Consider the following 23,608-nt stretch of genomic DNA (forward strand, 5'->3'; position numbering starts at 1 on the left):
TACAAACATGGTTGAGCGAATCTCTCTGGCCTGTGGTTTGAAGGTTTTAGGGTAGATGCCCAGTAAGGGTATAACTGGGTCTGTTGGTATCTCTATAGTCAGCTTTTTCAGGAGTCTCCATATTGCTTTCCAAAGTGCTTGTACCATCCTGCATTCCCACCAACAGTGAATGAGTGTCCCTGCTTCTCCACAACATCTTAGGGCTCATGACTACCCCTGTTTTAAGTTTTCAGTATCAGGGATGTGTTGTCCCCATGTAGCAGGCCTCCAGTCCAATTGGAGGGAAGTTGATTTCCATAATAACAGACCTGCCACTATTGCGCCCGTTGGCTCATTTGGTCTGGCTAGCAAATTATAAGGCTTTCAGTGTCCACTGTTGAGTATCATTGGTGGTATCTCTTTCTCCCTTTGAACTACATGTATAATGGCTTCTTCCAGCTTTCTGTCAGCTGGTCTCCATGGAGGAGGTTATCAGCTCAGTTCCAGCAGGATTTTTTAGTGGCCTTGCAGACGAAGTATGTGGAGTATTCAGCAATAGAGTCTTACCATCCATTCCTGGTGGGAAGCCAAGGGCCTCAGCAATGGCCTATAATGTTTTGGGGATATCCCTGGCCAACAACTCACTGGAGGTATCCCATCTCTGGCACTGAAAATTTTCTAACAATAATCTATGGCTCCTGAGTGTTCCATTGTCCAAAACCGGAGGATTCCATATGACTTATTTGCATCCTCTTAGATTTTGTTTAGCCCTCCCTCCACCTTTCCATTAGTCAATCTCTTCCACTGACCACACTTTGGGACTATTCACCCCCATTAATCTACTTTCCTATTTAACACATATACAATGCAAACCTATTAAGTACCCTCCTCCCTTACTTTCTCTTCCCTTTATATCTCCCTTTTAACTTACTGGCCTCTACTACTGAGTTTTTTTCTTTTCACAGAAACCCAATCATCTGTAGCTAGGATCCACATATGAGGGAGAACATGTGGTGCTTGGCTTTCTGGGCCTGGGTTACCTCATTTAGTATAATCTTTTCTAGATCCATCCATCTTCCTGCAAATTTCATAACTTCATTTTTCTTTACTGCTGAGTAGAACTCCATTGAGTAAATGTGCCATATCTTGATTGCCCAGTCATCAGTTGAGGGACATCTTGGCTGGTTCCATTTCCCAGCTATTATAAACTGAGCAGCAATAAACATGGTAGAGCATGTACTTCTAAGGAAATGAGATGAGTCTTTAGGTAGTATGCCTAAGAGTGCTATAGCTGGGTCATATGGTAGATAAATCTTTAGCTGTCTTAGAAACCTCCACACTGATTTCCACAATGGCTGGACCAGATTGCATTCCTACCAACAGTATACAAGGGTTCCTCTTTTTCCCCATTCTTGCCAGCATTTATGGAGATTTGTTTTTATGATGGTAGCCAACCTAACAGGAGTGAGATGGAATCTCAATGTACTTTTTTAAAAATATTTTTTGTTCATTTTTATTTATTATTTATTTGAGAGTGACAGAGAGAGAGAGGGAGACACAGATAGAGAGAGAATGAGCGTGCCAGGGCTTCCAGCCTCTGCAAATGAACTCCAGATGCGTGCGCCCCCTTGTGCATCTGGCTAACATGGGTCCTGGGGAATCGAGCCTTGAACAGGGGTCCTTAGGCTTCACAGGCAAGTGCTTAACCACTAAGCCATCTCTCCAGCCTTCTCAATGTACTTTTAATCTGCATTTCCCTAATGACTAGGGATGTAGAACATTTTGTTAGCTGCATATATGCTATCTGTATTTCTTCTTTTGAGAACTCTCTATTTAGTTCCATAGCCCAATTGGCTTGTTTGATTTCTTAATATTTAATTTTTGAGTTCTTTGTATATCCTAGATATTAATCCTCTTTTAGATGTATAGCTGGCAAAGATTTTTTCCCATTCTGTAGGTTGCCTCTTTGTTTATTCACAGTGTCCTTTGCTGTACAAAATATTTGTAATTTCATGAGATCCCAGCAGTCAATCTTTGGCTTTATTGCCTGAGCAACTGGGGTTGTATTCAGAAAGTCTTTGCCAAGACCAATATGTTGAAGGGTTTCCCCTACTTTTTCCTGTATCAGTTTCAGAGTTTCAGGTTTGATGTTAAGGTCTTTAATCCATTTGTACTTCATTCTTTTTTTAAAATTTTTAAATTTTAAATTTTTATTTTTTTAATATTTTTATTTTTTAATTTTTATTAACATTTCCCATGATTATAAAATATATCCCATGGTAATTCCCTCCCTCCCTACCCCAACACTTTCCCATTTGAAATTCCATTCTCCATCATATTGCCTCCACATTACAATCATTGTAATTACATATATACAATATCAACCTATTAAGTATCCTCCTCCCTTCCTTTCTCTTCCCTTTATGTCTCCTTTTTAACTTACTGGCCTCTGTTAGTAAGTATTTTCATTCTCACGCAGAAGCCCAATCATCTGTAGCTAGGATCCACATATGAGAGAGAACATGTGGCACTAGGCTTTCTGGGCCTGGGTTACCTGACTTAGTATAATACTTTCCAGGTCCATCCATTTTTCTGCAAATTTCATAGCTTCATTTTTCTTTACCGCTGAGTAGAACTCCATAGTATAAATGTGCCACATCTTCATTATCAACTCATCAGTTGAGGGACATCTAGGCTGGTTCCATTTCCCAGCTATTATACATTGAGCAGCAATAAACATGGTTGAGCACGTATTTCTAAGGAAATGAGATGAGTCCTTTGGATATATGCCTAGGAGTACTATAGCTGGGTCATATGGCAGATCAATCTTTAGCTGTTTTAGGAACCTCCAAACTGATTTCCACAATGGCTGGACCAGATTGCATTCCCACCAGCAGTGTAGAAGGGTTCCTCTTTTTCCACATCCCCACCAACATTTATGATCATTTGTTTTCATGATGGTGGCCAATCTGACAGGAGTGAGATGGAATCTCAATGTAGTTTTAATCTGCATTTCCCTGATGGCTAGTGATGTGGAACATTTTTTTAGATGCTTGTATGCCATTCATATTTCTTCCTTTGAGAATGCTCTATTTAGCTCCATAGCCCAGTTTTTGATTGGCTGGTTTGAATCCGTATTATTTAACTTTTTGAGTACTTTGTATATCCTAGATATTAATTCTCTATCAGATAAATAGTTGGTGAAGATTTTTTCCATTCTGTAGGTTGCCTCTTTTCTTTTTTCACTGTGTCCTTTGCAGTGCAAAATCTTTGTAATTTCATGAGGTCCCAGTGATTAATCTGTGGTTTTATTGCCTGAGTAATTGGAGTTGTATTCAGAAAATCTTTGCCAAGACCAATATGTTGAAGGGTTTCCCCTATTTTTCCTCTATCAGTTTCAGAGTTTCAGGTCTGATGTTAAGGTCTTTAATCCATTTGGACTTAATTCTTGTGCATGGCAAGAGAAAAGGATCAATTTTAATCCTTCTGCACATATATATCCAGTGTTCAAAACACCATTTGCTGAGGAGGCTGTCTCTTCTCCAATGAGTATTTGGGGCATTTTTGTCGAATATCAGGAGGCTATAGCTACTTGGGCTTACATCTGGATCCTCTATTCTCTTCCACTGATCTACATGTCTGGTTTTTTTTTTTTTTTTTTGGTTTTTCGAGGTAGGGTCTCACTCTAGCCCAGGCTGACCTGGAATTAACTCTGTAGTCTCAGGGTGGCCTCGAACTCACGGTGATCCTCCTACCTCTGCCTCCCGAGTGCTGGGATTAAAGGCGTGCACCACCACGCCCGGCTACATGTCTGGTTTTGTGTCAGTACCATGCTGTTTTTGTTACTATGGCTCTGTAGTATAGGTTAAAATCAGGTATGGTGATACCACCAGCCTCATTTTTGTTGCTCAGTATTATTTTAGATATTCGTGGGTTTTTGTGATTCCAAATGAATTTTTGGATTGTTTTTGCATTTTCCATGAAGAAAGCTTTTCGAATTTTGATAGGGATTGCATTAAATGTGTAGATTGCTTTAGGTAAGATAGCCATTTTCACAATATTGATTCTTCCAATCCAGGAACAAGGGATGTTTCTCCACTTTCTAGTGTCTTCTGCAATTTCTCGCATGAGTGTTTTAAAGTTCTCATTGTAGAGATTCTTTACTTCCTTGGTTAGGTTTATTCCAAAGTACTTTTTTTTTTTTTTTGATGCAATTGTGAATGGGAGTGATTCACTGATTTCATCCTCTGTGTGCTTGTTGTTAGCATATATGAGGGCTACTCTTATCTGTGTATTTATTTTGTATCCTGCTACATTGCTGTAGTTTTTGATCAGCCCTAACAGTTTGCTAGTAGACTCTTTAGGTCCTTTATGTATAGAATCACGTCATCTGCAAATAATGATAACTTGATCTCTTCCTTTCCAATTTGTACCCTTTTATATGTGTCTCTTGCCTTATTGCTATGGCTAAGACTTCCAAAACTATATTAAATAAAAGTGGGGACAGTGGACACCCTTGTCTTGTTCCTGATTTTAGGGGAAAAGCTCCCAGGTTTTCCCCATTTAGTAATATGTTGGCTGTAGGCTTGGCATAAATAGCCTTTATTATATTGAGATATGTTCCTTCTATTCCCATTCTCTGTAGGACTTTTATCATGAAGGGATGTTGGATTTTGTCAAATGCTTTCTCTGCATCTAATGGGATGATCATGTAATTTTTGTCCTTCAACCCATTTTTATAATGTATTACATTTATAGGTTTGCATATATTGAACCATCCCTGCATCTCTGGGATAAAGCATACTTGGTCAGGGTTAATGATCTTTTTGATATATTCTTGTACTCTGTTTGCCAATATTTTGTTGAGAATTCTTGCATCTATGTTCATGAGGGAGATTGGTCTGTAACTTTCTTTTTTTGCTCTATCTTTGCCTGCTTTTGGTATCAGGGTGATGCTGGATTCATAGAAAGAGTTTGGTAGAATTGCTTCTTTTTCTATTTCCTGGAAAAGCTTAAGAAGCAATGGTGTTAGCTCTTCCTTAAAAGTTTGGTAAAATTCAGCAGTGAATCCATCCGGGCCTGGGCTTGTTTTAGTTGGGACATTATTGATAACTGTTCAGATCTCCATGATTGTTATAGGTCTATTTAAGTGATTAATTTCATTTTGATTTAATTTAGGTAGGTCATATAAATCAAGGAAATCATCCATTTTGTTCAGATTTTCATACTCTGTGGAGTATATGCTTTTATAGTATGTCCCTGTGATTTTTTTTGAATTTCTCTGGAATCTGTTGTGATGTTACCTTGTTCATCTCTGATTTTATTAATTTGTGTGTCTTCTCTCTTTCTTTTGGTCAGATTTGCTAAGGGTTTATCAATCTAGTTTATCCTTTCAAAGAACCAACTCTTTGTTTCATTAATTCTTTGGATTGTTCTTTTTGTTTCTATTTCATTAATTTCTGCCCTAATCTTTATTATTTCTTCCTGTCTACTGATTTTTGGTTTGCCTTGTTCTTCTTTTTCTAAGGCTTTAAGGTGAAGCATTAGGTCGTTTACTCGCAACCTTTCTAATTTCTTAATATAGGCACTTAAGGCTATAAATTTACCTCTTAGAACTGCCTTCATTGTGTCCCAAAGATTTTGGTATGTTGTGTTCTCATTATCATTTGACTCTATAAATTTTTTGATTTCCTTCTTGATTTCTTCATTGACCCATTCATCATTTAGTAGTGTATTGTTTAGTTTTCATGATTTTGTGTATGCTCTATAGCCTTTCTTGCTACTGATTTGTAGTTTAATTCCACTGTGGTCAAATAGAATGCAAGGAATTATTTCAATTTTCTAGAATTTGTTAAGATTAACTTTGTGTCCTAATTTATGGCCTATTTTAGAGAATGTTCCATGTGCTGCTGAAAAGAATGTATATTCTGCAGCCTTTGGATGAAATGTCCTGTATATATCTGTTAGGTCCATTCCTTCTATGACCTCATTTAGTCCAGTTGCCTCTCTGTTTATTCTTTCCCTGGATGACCTGTCAATTGATGAGAGTGGGGTGTTAAAGTCACCCACCACCACTGTGTTTGGTGTTATCTGTGACCTTATTTGTAATAGTGTTTGTTTGATGAATTTGGGAGCCCCCATGTTAGGTGCATATATGTTTAGGATTGTAATGTCCTCCTGTTGGAGTGTGCCCTTAATCAATATAAAGTCACCTTCCTTATCTTTTTTGACTAATGGTCGACTAAAGTCTACCTTGTCTGATATTAGGATAGCAACCCCTGCTTGTTTTCTAGGCCCATTTGCTTGAAACACCGTCTTCCAACCTTTCACCCTAAGATAATGTCTATCCTTTGTAGATAGGTGAGTTTCTTGTAGACAACAAGTTGTAGGATCTTGCTTTTTAACCCAGTCTGGAAACCTATGTCTTTTCTTTTTTTTTTTCTTTTTTTTGTTCATTTTTTATTTATTTATTTGAGAGCGACAGACATAGAGAGAAAGACAGATAGAGGGAGAGAGAGAATGGGCGCGCCAGGGCTTCCAGCCACTGCAAACGAACTCCAGACGCGTGCGCCCCCTTGTGCATCTGGTTAACGTGGGACCTGGGGAACCGAGCCTTGAACCGGGGTCCTTAGGCTTCACAGGCAAGCGCTTAACCGCTAAGCCATCTCTCCAGCCCAACCTATGTCTTTTCTTTGGGGCATTGAGGCCGTTGATATTAAGAGACATTATTGAGCTGGGCGTTGTGGCGCACGCCTTTAATCCCAGCACTCGGTAGGCAGAGATAGGAGGATCTCCGAGAGTTTGAGGCCACCCTGAGACTACATAGTGAATTCCAGGTAGCCTGAGTCAGAGTGAGACCCTACCTTGAAAAACCAAAAAAAAAAAAAAAAAAAAAAAAAAGAAAAAGAAAAAGAGATATTATTGAAAGGTGTGTATTTATGTTTGCCTTTTTTTTTTTTGTGGTTCCGGTTCTACCTGTGCTCTCTTGTGTTAACTAGTATTTGAGTATTGCTTGTTTTTTCTAGGTTCCTTATATGTGTGCTTTTCCTTTTCTTCAGCATGGAGGATTCTATCAAGTATTTTCTGTAGAGCTGGTTTTGTCTTCAAATACTCCTTTAACCTGCTTTTGTCATGGAATGTCCTTATTTCTTTATTTGAATGGATAACTTTGCAGGATAAAGTAACCTTGGTTGACAGTTGTTATCTTTCAGAACTTGGAATATATCACTCCAAGCCCTTCTGGCTTTAAAAGTTTGTGTTGAATAATCTGCTGTAATCCTGATGGGCTTGCCTTTGTAAGTAACTTGATTTTTCTCTCTAACTGCTTTCAATATTTTTTCTTTGGTGTGTGTGTTTGGAAGTTTGATTATAATATGGCGAGGAAAGGTTCTTTTCAGGTTTTGTCTGGCTGGGGGTTCTAAGGTTTCCTGTATCTGCATTGGCACCTCTTTCCCAATTTGGGGGAAATTTTCTTCTATGATTTTGTTGAAGACACCTACTATGCCTTTGGCATGGAATTCTTCTCCTTCTACTATGCCCTGAATTCTTATATTGGATCTTTTCATAGTGTCCCAAATATCTTGAAATTCCCACTCATACTTTTCTTTTTTCTTTTTTTGTACTTAAAAAAAAAATTATTTATTTATTTATTTATTTGAGAGCAACAGACACAGAGAGAAAGACAGATAGAGGGAGAGAGAGAGAATGGGTGCGCCAGGGCTTCCAGCCTCTGCAAACGAACTCCAGACGCTTGCGCCCCCTTGTGCATCTGGCTAACGTGGGACCTGGAGAACCGAGCTCAAACTGGGGTCCTTAGGCTTCACAGGCAAGCGCTTAACCGCTAAGCCTTCTCTCCAGCCCCACTCATACTTTTCTATAAGTTTGTCTTTCTCTTTGTTGGACTGTATTAGATCTGCCACCTGGTCTTCTAGCTTAGATATTCTGTCCTCTCCCTCATCCTTCCTACTGGTGAGATTTTGTACAGAGTTTTTTATTTCATTAACTGTGTTCTTCATTGCTAGTAATTCTGACTGGTTTTTCTTTATTATTTCTATTTCCTTATTTATGTCTTGTATTGCCTTCTTTATTTCATTAAATTGGTGTCCTGTGTCTTTGATTCCTTTGATTTCCTCTTTGATTTCTTCTTTGATTCTTTTGATTTGTTCTTTGACCTCTTTGAACATATTTATAATCATTCTTTGGAACTCTTTCTCAGGCATTTCCTCTAACACTTTCTTACCGGAGGATATTTCTGATGCATTAATACTTTTAGGTGGATTTATATCGTCTTGCTTTTTAGTGTTTCTTGTGTTATAATTGTATATATTTTTGCATATTGGATTAAGTTAATGCTTGGATTTTCTAGCTAGCTGGGTATTCTTAGCTGTATCAATTGATTTGATGTTATATATTTTCCAGGTAGGAGCATAAGGTGTTAGTATGGCTCTTAAGACTCCCAGAGTATCTACAAAGGTGTTCTTAAGGGTGGAGTTTCCCTGCTATGGGAGTATTCAAGTAGGTTGAGTGGAATAAAATCCAGGTAGATTCTAAAATTTAACTAAACACTGTACACATTCAATCAAAAACGGCACAAATCATTTATACAAGAGTATTTATTATAACAACTAGATCCTCTATCAATAAAGAGGTTAAGATTTCTGGTCTGTTGAGGGATCCAAGTCAGCTTGTGACCAAGTGAGACCCTTCCCTGGTGCAATCCCTGTTACCTTGGATGATTTGGTCCCAGTAAAGCTGCTGCCTGGGTTGTCGGGCTGCTGCTCTGTTTTCTGGAGCTGTGCACTTGATTTTCCTGCAGGGCAAACCGAGCCTGGCAAGTGTGGCCCTGCAGATCAGCACCCCTACTGCTGGAACTGCTGCTGCTAAAGCTGCTGCTTCTGGGTCTGTTGCTACTGCTACCTGGTCTTCTAGTTTAGATATTCTGTCTCATCCTTCATCCATTCTACTGGTGAGCTTTTCTACAGAGTTTGTTTTTTTTTTTATTTCATTAACTGTGTTCTTCATTGCTAGTAATTGTGACTGGTTTTCCTTTATTGTTTCTATTTTCTTATTTATCTCTTGTGTTGACATCTTTATTTCATTAAATTGGTTTCCTGCATCTTCTTTGATTCCTTTGATTTCCTCTTTGATTCCTTTGATTTCTTCTTTGACATCTTTGAACATATTTATAATCATTCTTTTGAAATCTTTCTCAGGCATTTCCTCTAACTCATTCTCTCTGGAGCTCATTTCTGATACTTTAATACTTTTAGGTGGATTTACATTGTCTTGCTTTTTAGTGTTTCTTATGTTATATTGTATATATTTTTGCATCTTGGATTAAGTTAATGCTTGGATTTTCTAGCTAGTTGGGTATTGTTAGCAGTATCAATTGATATGATGTTATATATCTTCATGGTAGGAGCTTAAGGTGTTAGGTGTGGCTCTTAAGACTCTCAGAATATCTACGAAGATTTCCCTAGGTGTCAGGTTTGCCTGCTATGGGAGTATTCAAGTATGCCGAGTGGAACAAAATACAGATAGATCCTAAAATATAACTAAAGAATGTACACATTCAATGAAAGACAGCACCAAGTATTTATGCAAGCATAGGTGTTATAACAATCAGATCCTCTATCAACAAAGAGGTTAAAATTTCTGTTCTGTTCAGGGTTCCAAGTCAGCTTGTGACCAAGTGAGACCCTTCCATGGTACAATCCCAGTTACCTCAATGGATGATTTTGGTGTCCCTCTTTGGGCCCTGTGGGTTCAAGTAGGCTTGCTGGATCACTGGACCACTGTTCTTTTTTCTGGAGCTGGGCACAGGCTTTTCCTGTGGGGCAAGCCTAGCCTGGCAGCTATGGTCCCACAGAACTGGCACTATTGCTGCTGGAGCTGCTGCTGCTGTAGCTGCCGCTGTTGGAGCCCCACTGCTGGAGCCGCTGCTGCTGCTGCTGGATCCACAGTTGCTGTGGACCGCTGCTGCTGCTGCTGGAGCTAGGGCCGCTGCTGCCACTGCTGGATTTGCTGCTGCTGGAGGTGCTGCTTCTGCTGCCAGAGCCAGTGCTGCCAATGCTGGAGCTGGATCCAGAGTCGCTGCTCCTGGAGCCTCTTAGGCCTGCCTGCATGGGCTCTGGATACCCTGTATTTTCCTACTTCTCTGCTGTCATTTTAATTTCTTATACACCTCACTTTTTAGTAAAAGTGTGCATTTTTCTGGGTATTCTTTGGCTTTTTCTCCACTAGGCTGCTTTGGTGTCATTCCTAAGCCACCATCTTAACTGGAAGTCCTCTCTACTTTTAGATTTTTGAGAACCCCCCACACTGCTTTCCATAATGGCTGCAGCAAGTTGCACTCTTTCCAACAGTGATTAAATGTTGCTCTTTTCCCACAGTCTCACCAGTATTTGTTGTCAAGTGACATTTTTGATGATAGCCATTCTAACTCGCATAAGATGGAATATCAGAGTAGTTTTAGTTTGCTTTTCCATGACGGTTAATGATGTTGAACATTTAAATAAGATTTATGTTTCATTTAATTAATTATTATTTTTCTTATTATCATGAGCATGAATGGCACATAATATCTTTCAAATAATTCTCTAAAATGTTTACTAGGAATTTTTTTAAAGCCATTCTGTAAAGTTTAGGTCTGTACTGTCTTACCAGAATGTGCCCTAGTTTTCAAACAGAAAGCAATAAATAATGATTATTTTGGCAGAAACATAAGCAGAGCTTGTTTACCCAGCCACCCTATAAATATTAAAGTAAATTTACTGAATAAACAATGGCAGTTAGATAAAAACTGCTGAGTCATCATCAGTGATTGCAATAAAGGATTCTCTTAAAGTCAATTCCTAATTTCAAATATATTTAATGTGGATAACCCATATCATACAATTACTATCAATATTTGAATTGAGATTCATGTATCATTTGATACATTTACCTTACTATTTCTCTTCAGTTATCTAACTGGTTCAATAACAGTACTTTTTCCAGGCTATATGCAGGCCTGTATCAAAAGGGAATTGCAATTTTGACTTTACTTAAAATTTTGGCATAGGGTTTGTGGTGGCCTGAATGTGAATGTATGTGTGTCCCCATAACCTCAGGTAGTTTTGAATATGGTTAAGATTCCAGCTTAAGTTTCTAGCAGTTTGCTAGAGGAAGTATCACTAGGGGCTGATGCTGGGGTCCAGCCCTCAGGTGTGTTTGGGGGCAGATCTTGATTCCAGCCCAAAGGTGGGGAGAGAACAGATTGAGCTATGGCAGTTTTGTGTTTGTTGGTTTCTCTCTGCTTAGATGTGTGGAACTAAGTAGTTTTTGCCATTGATGGAATTTCTTCTGGACTTGTAAGCTAAAATAAACTCCTTCCCTCATGAACTATGTCTGGTTGCTTATTGATCCTAGCAATGAGAAGCTGACTGTTACAGAGTTCTTCATGTATTTTTGCATTGATTTTTGGTTTAATAAAATATGTTCTCTGTATATATCTGCCTGTCTTTCTCTGAAAATAAAATGAATTAAAAAAATTAAAGGGCTGGAAAGATGGTTTAGCAGTTAAGATACTTGCCTGCAAAGCCCAAGGACCCAGGTTTTATCCCCCAGTACCCACATCAGCCAGATGCCTAAGGTGGCACATGCATCTAGAGTTCATTGCAGTGGGTAAAGGTCCTAGTGCACATATTTTCTCCCTCCCTTCCTCCCTCCCTCCTTTCCTTTCTTCCTCCTTCTCCCCTTTTCTCTCTGTCTCTTTCTCTCTTTCTCAAAGATAAAATTAAATAAAAAAAATTAAAAAAAATACATGGTTATTTACCTTTCTTACTAAAAAAATTTAATCACCTTTTTGTTAATTTTTTGTTCAACCAAAGTATCAGTGTTACTTCTTCACCTTAGGCCAGGGTCTGTTTTCATTACACTGGTTAAGATTTTTTTCTTTCACTGTTTCTTCTATGATTGTTGCTCTCCAGTTTGTTGCCCTTCCAGAAAGCCAGCAAATAGGCACTGGGATTAAACAATAGCTGAAATACCAATAAATAACCCTGGATTGGTTCCCTTAAGTATTCCTTCCCTCTCATGCTTTAAGTGGGGATTATTCTAATTCATACACTTCTTGTACATGCATCAGTTGCTGAAGTCCATCACTTGCCTCTTCCACATGAACTCAATAAATACAACTTTTCTTGTCTAGTCTGCTTCCTATTTCTCAGTCCTGAAGAGGTACCAAATTTGATAAGTGGCTATTAGGAAGTACTAGGTAGATACTGAGGACTTTAGAAAAATGTTATAATGTTTCTATACATGTCTTTTACTGCTGTAACCACAAATGTGTTACATAGTCATCATTGATAGAACATTTTTTACTCAGAGTTGGCTCAATGATATTTAAAACTGATTTAATGTTTTCAACATAGCAAAAAGAAGGAAACCATTATTTATGCTGGGGGGGGGAAGTGACATATAATATTACTAGAAACACTCTTCATTTTTAAAATATAACTTATAATCTTCAGTTATATTGTTATATGACAATGCATACAATTTCAGAAATTTATTTTGTTGCTTTTAAACTTTCAACATAGTTTTAATTTTGAAAATGAAATAGGAAAGAAATTACTGTACTTTGTTATAGTCTGTTTGGTTTATTTGTGTATATGTAGGTGCTCAGATATGCATGGTGTATCTGTGTGTAAAGGATGGGACAACTCCACATATACTTCTCTGGTTTGGACAGTGAGCCCCATGGATCCTCCTGCCACTGCCACCCCGTATGTGTACAATTATGCCTGGCACTTTTACATGGTGTTGCAGTCAGGCTCACATGGCTATTAAAAATCATCCAACCAAGAGCAGCTTGTGAGAAAAAAAAAAGAGGTTTATTTTCGTTTATAGGCTCAAAATGAAAGCTCCATAATGGCAGGGGAAATGATGGCATGAGCAGAGGGTGGACATCACCCCCTGGACAACATAAGGTGGACAATAGCAACATGAGAGTGTGTCAAACACTGACAAGGGGACACTGGCTACAATACCCATAAACCTGCCCCCAACAATACACCACCTCCAGGAGGCTTTAATTTCCAATTACCATCAGCTGGGGAGAAAAGCATTCAGAATTCCTAAGTTTATGGGGGGGCACCTGAATCAAACCACTACATTCTACCCCGGCCCCTATAAACTGATAACCATGCATGATGTAAAATGCAATACATTCATTCAACTTTAAAAGTCCCCATAGTTTTTATCAATTTCAATGATGTTCATACATCCCCATAAGTCTAAGATCTTTTAACTGAGCCATAATACAAAAAAATCCCCCCAAAACAACAATAATGGCACAGAATAAACATTCACACTGCAAAAGATGGCATTGGGCATAGCAAGGAAATACTCAAGCAATACAAGATGTAAAACAACCAGGGCAAACATCAAACTATGTAGCTTCAAGTCCAACAATTCTAGCCAATCTCCAAGTCTGATAATTTGAACCAGCAACAAGTCTCTGACAGTCCAATTCCACCCCTTCAGCTAGGCTACTCACAGTCCTGGAAAACTTCATTCAGGGCCGGCAGCTCTCCTTGGAAGCCATCTCATTGTTCTGACATCTCCACTGGGTCTCCACTGCAAGCCACAGTTTATCCTCATGGACCCATGGGGTCTCCATGCAGGCATCCAGCAAGCCTGCTTCACATTGCCCATGGCCATTTCCAAAACGCAAGACCATGTTGCAGACTCAATGATCCTCTCTTTCCTGCATTTTTTTATGCTCCACAATTCCAGGTAGAGTGCCAATTTGTTAATCCAGGGAGAATAGAGCAGACTTTGAAGAATAGGACATGCCTTGAGCTCTCAGGCTCCTTCAAAAGAGTCTACATTCTTCCTGTTTTCCCAGTGCAGGTCAGCTGGCCCAATCTCAATAGTTGTTACCTCTTAAACAATTTGCAGGTGAACTGGCAGCAATTTAAGCCCAAAGTTTTTTTTTTTTGTTGTTGTTGTTTTTTTTCTGTGCCATATCCCTCTGCTCACACCAGTTATTTTCTACACAAAACAACCCTGCACAACATCTTAGGTTATGGGTATAACAGGAAGCTTCCCACACAAACTGCTAGCCCAGTCCAAGCAAAGCTCTTTCTCACCCTCATAAGCAAAACCTCACAGTCCATAGTTCTTACTGCATTCAGGACTTTCAACTCTGACCAGAATAGTCCATCAAGCTGTACTTACAGCACTGCAAGGTGTTTCTTAGGCCAAGGTTTCAAATCCTTCCACATTCTTCTTGAAAATCAGCTCCAAAAGGCCAAAGCCACACAGTCAGGTGTCTAGCAGCAATCCCACTCCTTGGTACCTCTTTACTGTTGCAGTCAGGTTCACATTGCTGGTAGAAATCACCCAACCAAGTGCAGTTTGTGGGGAAAAAAAAGATGTTTATTTTGACTTACAGGCTCAAGGGGGAAGCTCCATGATGGCAGGGAAAATGATGGTAGGAGGGTGGACATCATCCCCTGGCCAACAGAAGGTAGACAATAGCAACAGAGGAGTGTGCCAAAGGGGACACTGGCTATAACATACATAAGCCCATTCCCAACAATACACCACCTCCAGGAGGCTTTAATTTCCATTTGCCATCACCTGGGGAGACTAGCATTCAGAATACCTAAGTTTTGGGGGGATACCTTAATCAAACTACCACACATGGGTAATAGGGATAAAACTTTAGTCTTCATGCATAAGAGGTAAGCACTTTACTGACAGAGACATCTCCCTAGCTCTATAGTTTATTCTAATATTTGAATTAAAATTAAAAATAATACTGTCAAATTTTTCATAGCTTTTGGTACATCAGGCTTATTTGTACTAGAATATGAATATTCTCATGTGGACAGACAAAACAGACCCAAATATATGGTAAATCTCTTCTATGGCTTTTCTTTAAATCACAATGTGTTTTAAATCAGTTTAGAACAAACACATTTAATTAAAACCAATAAATTTAGATGTCCTTCTGTAGTTGTTATCCTTTTATTTTGTTAATAAAAAATAGCCAGACTTGTTCTTTGGGGTTTGCTATAATCATGGATCTCAATGTGAAAAGCTTTCTTCAATGTTCCAAAAAAAGTGATTTTGCATTAAAGAGCTTTACAATTTTGTATTTAGGTGAGTGTTTCTTGAATAATAACCCAGGGAACATTTTTTCCCAGACTGATAGTTCTTTAATTACTGAGTGTTCATTAGATTGGGCTAGGATAAACACACACACACACACACACACACACACACACACACACACACATGTCGTGAGTAATTGTGCTCATATAAGTGTGTAGTGTTCATGCATATATGCATATATATTTACATGAGGGTGTGTATACACATTATAGATATATATGCCAGAAGTTGCTGGAAAGTGTCTTCCTCAGCCACTATCTACCTCCTGTCTACAACAATATCTCACAATGGATCCTGGTGCTCACTGATCATGCAAAATTAGATAACCAGCATGCTCTAGGGATCCATTTATCTCCACCTCCCCAGTGCTGGGGTTATAGGTATGTAATGCCATGTCTAATTGTTATGTGGGTGCTGGGATTTTGTACTCATGCCCTAATGCTTGAGCAGCAAATATTTTACACACTAAGCCATCTCCCCAGCTACATAGAATATTCTTAATGTAAAGAAAAGAAGATCTAGGAGAAGAAGCAGGAGAGGGATGCTCTATCAAAAGATGTCACAGAATCTGACAAATTTACTTTAAATGTAGCAGATGTTATCAATTTTACCTTCCTCAAATCTTTCACATTTGCACAATATTTATGAGAAATTTTCTAACCTTCCCAAAAATCAAAACCCATTCATAATTCATTCTAATTCTAAAATGCTGTATTAGGATTTATTGCCAACATAACAAATCACAACAGTATTAATAGCTTAAGCAACATAAGCTATTACCTCACAGACCTGCATGTTGGAAACCTGCCTGGGCCCGGCTGCATCCACTGTGGTAGGTCTCACAAGGTCCAAGTTGGTGTCAATGTGCTGGGATCTACTGGGAAGCTCTAAGGAAGAATATTACAGGTTCATCAAGGTTGTTGGCAGAATTTACTTGCTTGTCTTTGTAGTCACCATTTTCAGAAGCTTGCACAGGGACTGTTGGCTGCATGGTCACCACTGACCATCAGGCTTCTCTGCATCTGATGAGGGGAATAGTGTATCGAGCAGGATCCCCTCCATGCAGAGGATCAGTGGTGGGTGCTCACTCCCTAGAGAGAGACTCCCATGGTCACCACAGTGGTATACTTTTTCTACCTTGATCCAGACCAGAGTTTAATACCAACATGCCCATGTATTCTGACAGATTCCAGTTTCAGAACAAGAGAGCCTGGTTAGGTCAAAGGCATTGCTTTTGAAGTTGTTTAAGTCTGTTGATGCTCAAAAAGATTCTTAAACTATAAGAAAGGTTATATTTTCCCTTGGGCTAGTATATTAAGACTAAAAGATTATATAATGAGAAGCAGCAAGTATATTGTATATTGTTCAAATGATGTTCTTAGAGATTTGTTTGGAGTTCCAAACTTCTCTGTGAAAGAGCACAGGAAAATATGTACAATGATCTACTCGAACTTGGTAGTAGTAAGTCAGCAAGAGCCATCAAACTCTGGAAGGTCCATGAGTGAGAATGTCTGTCCTCTTTAAGGCAGGAGTGATCTAAAGGACCCTGTCCAAGAGCAACAGAAGAGAAGTCCTCATCTTGAGGGGTGGCTTCTTGACCATCTGCCTCATCTAGAAGGACAATAAGTGGGGCACAGGAAATCTCAGATGCTTTTCTGGTGAATGCAAAGAAGTACCACAAATCCCTGTCCTCTGATGAAAGCCTGGCTATATGCGTGATATGGGAGCTGTGCTGTAAAGGAAGCAGTGGCAGCAAGTCCACAGAGGCAACCTTAAATCAGGATCTTGATGATGGCATAAGTGACCATTCAGGTGCTTGGTTAGATTAAGATTCAGTTTCTGATCAATTTAGACTAGAATTTGAAGTTGAATCTCTTAATTCAGAATATTATTGTTTTAGTGCAGAAGGAAAACTCTCCGATGAAGACAATGAGGCTGTACTTGAACTCATTGTGATCCTTCTACTTCAGCCTCCCATGCTCTGGAATTAAAGGCATGAGCCATCACACCTGGCAGCCCATTCAAATGATTGTGCTCCCATACTTCAACTAGCTGACCTTCCCCAAAATAGAATTCTATATTTCTTAAATATGAAACCCTAAAAGTTTAGACAACATACACTTTACTTTTATTCACATATGAAGGCAAGAAATATTAGTCTATGTAAATTTATTTGTAGTATAATTTACCCTTCTTGGAAGTAGGATTTGTGAACATTACTCTTAGGAAAATTTAACTTCCATTTTTATTTGTTTGGGTTTTAATGTAAGTTACATGAGCTGTATAGCTAATCTTTTATTCTTACCCTTTATATTTTACGTAATTTCTAATTACATGGGAGGTATCTTTTTAAAATGTAAGTAGAACATCTAACTTATAAAGTATCTTTCATGTAAGGAGTAGAAGGACATGTGAAGGTTTGAACATTTAAATTTTAGACACTTTGATACTTTAGTTTCTTTTAGAAGTTGTAAGTTATATATGGTGCTATAGAAGTAGAAGCATGCATCTTCTTTTCCAGAAAGCCTCATTGCTATATGTAGTGTGGGATAGGTGCTACTTTCAGCTGAAAACACCTTTTTGGACTTAGTTATATGGTTTCCCAATCAGCAGACCTGTACTTTAGGATAGTATTATAAACCAGTGCCTTCTGAAAGATTAATTCAGAGATTTGATACACAGAACTATTTATTTTAAAACACAAATGCTATTCTAAGATTACCTCTCTAAGTAGATTAACATCTTGATATATAACTAAATAAGAATTTTGAGCAAAATAGTGAAAATGACTCTTGATTTAAGACCTAGTTACTTTTCTCCCATGTATGACATTTATACATGTTCAGATACAGAAATAAAAGTAACTGGACCATAAGTTCAGAGTAATAGAAAGATAATTTGGTATTAATTGTTGGTTCAAATTTCAGGGAAAAAGGCAATCTTCTCACAATGACTTGACAAAAAACCAGAAAGAGCTTGGGCAGTCTTAAAACTGAGGTCTTATTCACTTGGAATTTATAGTACTGACTCTCAGTGTATATCCTAGTGGATTACTAATGTCTAATAATGTATGGTTTACTATATAAGTATTATTTATTCGAAAATAAGTGATATTAAATATTTGATGAATAAAAGAACATACTTTGTAAGAATATATCCTATATTGGAACCATCTTTTCCCTCGTCCCTACCCCCATCCCACAAGGGCCCTCTTCAGAGGGGTTGCAGGTATTCCCCATGAAGTTGTGGGTTATGTATTATGAAAGCAGCAGTCAGTTATTTGGGGGAAGGTTGCCAGGCTCTGCGGGCAGACAGGTAGTGCCGAGGGAAGAACCAGGCCTGCTGGTTCCTTCCTAAGGGTTGGGAAAGATGATGAGTATCAGACAATTCAGACCTCTCCTGGCCACTAGAGAAAAACCACACTGAGTTGGGAGTCTTTTCGATGCAGGAACTCGCAAAAAAAAACCTCGCTTTGTTACTCTGAGAAGTTGCCTATATTATGTTGGGGATGAAGGCGGGAATTTTAGGGTGGGGGGTAGAAGTAAGGGCCAATAGTAAACTGTAACTATTGAAATGGTAAATACAATTGCCGCATGGTGGTGGCAGGTCAGAAGCCATTAGGCATCTTGATGAGTCCTAGCTGGCCAGAGACACATTGCCAAACTTTAGCTAGGCTCAAGAAGTTCCACTAGGCCTCACGCCTGGGCCTTTCAGAGCCCAACAGGAGGTGAAACCTCTGCGAATGAAATCACAACCTATGGTTCTAACAATCTTTCTTCCCCTACTTCCACAAAATTCCTTGAGCATTGGTGGGTGTGTTTTAAATCTACTTCAGTGGTGAGCTCTTAGGAGCCTCTGGATTTCTGCTTTTGTATCTGTTGTGTATCTTCAGGGTCTGTATTCTTTACCCTGGAATTGATTATGAGGCTCACCATGGAAGCAGAAGTCTGCTCATCTCCCTAATTCCTCTGTGGTTTCACAAGGGTCTTGGCTGAGAGCAGAGGGGTGGTTTATTTCCTTGGGTCTCGCTAACTTCTGGAAAAGAAAAACAGATTTTTCAAATGAGAGTAAAGCCAGTGTAGGTTAAATTGTATAAGCATTGTTAATTGAGGGAGATTTTGATGGGTGTAGCCTTCTTTTAGTCAGAGACTACTGGGTGCTTGACATTGGAGAGCATTACCTTTGTTTATATAGGATTCAGACCTGGTTTCTAGTTCCAGATATGGGTTCCTTTCTACTGAGTGGATCTCAGACAATCAGAAAGCCATTGGTTAACCATTAAGACTGTGTGCCACCATGGCACACTGTGTACTTCTTGTCAGGGTGGTTGCTTCAGAGGATCTTGGCTGTTGTTTGTTCACACCATCGTTGACCACTTTTCCCTAGTAGCTCATTTAAAGTTTTCAAGCACTAGATGGGCCATCTGTGGACTGGCTCACTTGTGGAATTCAGGCAAATCTCTCTTTGTTCTATGTCAGCAGCATGTGGTTTCTTCAGCAATAGGGTCTTACCTTTCACTTCAAGCATATAATCAAGTGCTTTGACAAAAGCTTGTCTTGTTTTGGGGACCTTGTAGGTCTTTCATATCAACAGCCCAATATGAGTAGCACTAATTTATGGTGCTGGGAGTTATAGGTCAGAACCCAAACTTTTTAAGGTTAGTCTTCATTCTACCCTCTCGAGGGCCCTTCTTTTCAGATATTCCCCCTATACTCCTATTGAGGATTAAATCTCTTAGTCTACTTTTAAGGAGAAAGGTTTCTGTGGTACCAATTCATTCTTTCCTATAATTTTATATTTATTTTCCCCAAATATTTCCTTTCTCTTCCCCTAAACCCTTCCATCACTGTTGTCTAGGCTTCAAGTTGCCTATCAGGAATGCCAGCAGCTCAAGCTGATCCAGGTTAGGAACCAAAGGTGAGTGAGAACATATAACATTTATGTTTCTGTGATTATGTATATTTACTGAGCCTGATCAGTTCTAAGTTCATTCATTTTCATACAAATTTCAGTGTGTCAATTTTTCTTACTGCTGAGTAGAATTCCATTGTGTATATGCAACACATATTTGTTATCCATTTGTCCAGTGATGGGCACCTGGGTTGATTCAGTTCTTAGCCATTATGAATTGGGTAGCTATAAACATGGTTGAACAAATATCTCTGTAGTGAAGCATGGAGCATTTAGAGTAAATAATTTAGTCTGGTAGCAGTTCTATGTTCATCATTTTTAGGAATCTTCATATTGATTTTGATTATACAAGTTTCATTCCAACCAACAGTGAATGAGGGTTCCAATTTCCCCATATCCTCAGCAACATCTGTTGTCATTAGATTTTATTTTTAATGATTGCCATCCTTACTGGAGTAAGGTGGACTTTATAGTTGTTTTAATTTGCATTTCCCAGATGGTTACAGATGTGGAACATTTTCTTAAAAGTGGAGAAGTAGGAGAGATCCAGAGCATCCAGCCCACACAGTCTGGCAAAAGTGGCCCCGGCAGGTCTGCCAAGCGTGAAGGCCACCAGGCTCAGCTTGAGCTGCAGGAAAAGCCAGGTGAGGAGAGCTTCCACTCACACCAGAACTCTCCGCAACTAAAGAAATGTGAAGGGAGAGAGGCAGTGAACAACGGAGGAGCAGATCACAAGGTAGAAGAACACATGGAACAGCAAGAAAACTAGAGCAGCTGTGGCTCCCACCCCTCCCCCACTACCAGTGCCCAGATCCAGTGAACAGAGCAGCGGTCCCAGGACCCGGCCACACCAACTTGAGCTGACAGTGGGACCCAAGCAGGAGCAGAGTCCAGCAGCAACATCAGCAGCTCTGGCACTGGCAACAGTGGCCCCAGCAGCAGCGATCCAGGAGTGGCAGCTTCAGCAGCAGCAGCAGCAGTTCCAGCTGTGGGGGTGCTGCTCTGCAGGGCCACAGTTTCCAGGCTTGGTTTGTCCCACAGGAAAATCCAGTGCCCAGCTAGGGAAATCATAATAGCAGCCCAACGACCCAGCCAGCAACTTGACTGAGACCAAAATCATCCAAGGTAACTGGGATTGCACCAGGGAAGGGTCTCACTTGGTCACAAGCTGACTTGAATCCCTCAACAGACCAGAAATCTTAACCTCTTTGTAGACAGAGGATCTGGTTGATATAATAACTACTCTTGTATAAATATATTGTGTTGTTTTTGATTGAATGTGTATAGTGTTTAGATCAATTTTAGAATCTACCTGTATTTATTCCACACAGCCTACGTGAATACTCCCATAGCAGGGAAGCTCAACCCCAAGGAATACCTTTGTAGATATTCTGAGAGTCTTAAGAGCCATACCTAACACCTTAAGCTCCTACCCTGAAGATATATAAGATCAAATCAATTGATACAGCTAAGAATACCCAGTTAGCTAGAAAATCCAAACATTAACTTAATCCAAGATGCAAAAATATATACATTATAACACAAAAAACACTAAAAAGCAAGACAATGTAAATCCACCTAAAAGTATTAATGTATCAGAAATGAGCTCCAGAAAGAATGAGTTAGAGGAAATGCCTGAGAAAGATTTCAAAAGAATGATTGTAAATATGTTCAAAGATGTCAAAGAACAAATCAAAGGAATCAACGAAGAAATCAAAGAGGAAACCAAAGAGAAAATCAAAGGAATCAAAGAGGAAATCAAAGAAGACAAAGGACACCAATTTAATGAAATAAAGAAGGCAATAAGAGACATAAATAAGGAAATAGAAACAATAAAGAAAAAAACGGTCAGAATTACTAGCAATGAAGAACACAGTTAATGAAATTAAAAAAAAAAAAAAAAACTGTAGAAAATCTCACCAGTAGAATGGATGAAGGAGAAGACAGAATATCTAAGCTAGAAGACCAGGTGGCAGATCTAATACAGTCCAACAAAGACAAATACAAACTTCTAGAAAAGTATGAGTGGGAATTTCAAGGTATTTGGGACACTATGTAAAGATCAAATATAAGAATTAAGGGCATAGTAGGAGAAGAATTCCACTCCAAAGGCTTAGTAGGCATCTTCAACAAAATCATAGAAGAAAACTTCCCCCAAATTGGGAAAGAGGTGCCAATGCAGATACAGGAAGCCTTTAGAACCCTAGCCAGACAAAACCTGAAAAGAACCTCTACTCACCATACTATAATCAAACAACCAAATACACAAACCAAAGAAAAAATATTGAAAGCAGTTAGAGAGAAAAATCAAGTTACTTACAAAGGCAAGCCCATCAGGATTACAGCAGATTATTCAACACAAACTTTTAAAGCCAGAAGGGCTTGGAGTGATATATTCCAAGTTCTGAAAGATAACAACTGTCAACCAAGGTTACTTTATCCCGCAAAGCTATCCATTCACATAAATAGAGAAATAAGGACATTCCATGATAAAAGCAGGTTAAAGGAGTATTTGAAGACAAAACCAGCTCTATTGAAAAGACTTGATAGAATCCTCCATGCTGAAGAAAAGGAAAAGCACATATAAGGAACCCAGACAAAACAAGCAATACTGAAATCCTAGTTAACGCAAGAGACCAAAAGTGGAACCAGAACCACACAAACACACACACAAAAATGGCAAACATAAATACACAACTTTCAATAATACTTTTTAATATCAACAGCCTCAATGCCCCAACCAAAAAACAGGTTTGCAGACTGGGTTAAAAAGCAAGATCCTACAACTTGTTGTCTCCAAGAAACTCAATTTTCTACAAAGGATAGACATTATATTAGGCTGAAAGGGTGGAAAATGGTGTTTCAAGCAAATGGGCCTAGAAAACAAGCAGGGGTTGCTATCCTAATATATGACAAGGTAGACTTCATTCCAATGTTAGTTAAGAAAGATAAGGAAGGTCACCCTATATTGATTAAGGGCACACTCCAACAGGAGGACATTACAATCCTAAACATATATGCACCTAACATGGGGGCTCCCAAATTCATCAAACAAACACTATTACAAATAAGGTCACAGATAACACCAAACACAGTGGTGGTGGGTGACTTTAATTCCCCACTCTCATCAATTGACAGGTCATCCTGGGAGAAAATCAACAGAGAGGTGTCTGGACTAAATGAGGTCATAGTTGGAATGGACCTAACAGATATATATAGGACATTTCATCCAAATGCTGCAGAATATACTTTATTTTCAGCAGCACATGGAACATTCTCTGAAACAGACCATATATTAGGACACAAAGCAAATCTTAACAAATATAGGAAAATTGAAATAATTCCTTGCATTCTATCTCACCACAATGGAATTAAACTACAAATCAGTAGCAAGAAAGGCTATAGAGCATACACAAAATCATGGAAACTAAACAATACACTACTAAATGATGAATGGGTCAATGAAGAAATCAAGAAGGAAATAAAAAAATTTATAGAGTCAAACGATAATGAGAACACAACATACCAAAATCTCTGGGACAAAATGAAGGCA

General features: G+C 38.9%; 1 pseudogene; it reads left to right on the forward strand.

The window, feature by feature from the left end:
- LOC101593951 overlaps positions 1-23,608 on the forward strand; it is a 58,509-nt pseudogene that overhangs the window by 22,949 nt on the left and 11,952 nt on the right.

The sequence above is a fragment of the Jaculus jaculus genome, chromosome 8 (assembly GCF_020740685.1).
Source record: "Jaculus jaculus isolate mJacJac1 chromosome 8, mJacJac1.mat.Y.cur, whole genome shotgun sequence".
In the NCBI taxonomy this organism is placed as follows: Eukaryota; Metazoa; Chordata; class Mammalia; order Rodentia; family Dipodidae; genus Jaculus; species Jaculus jaculus.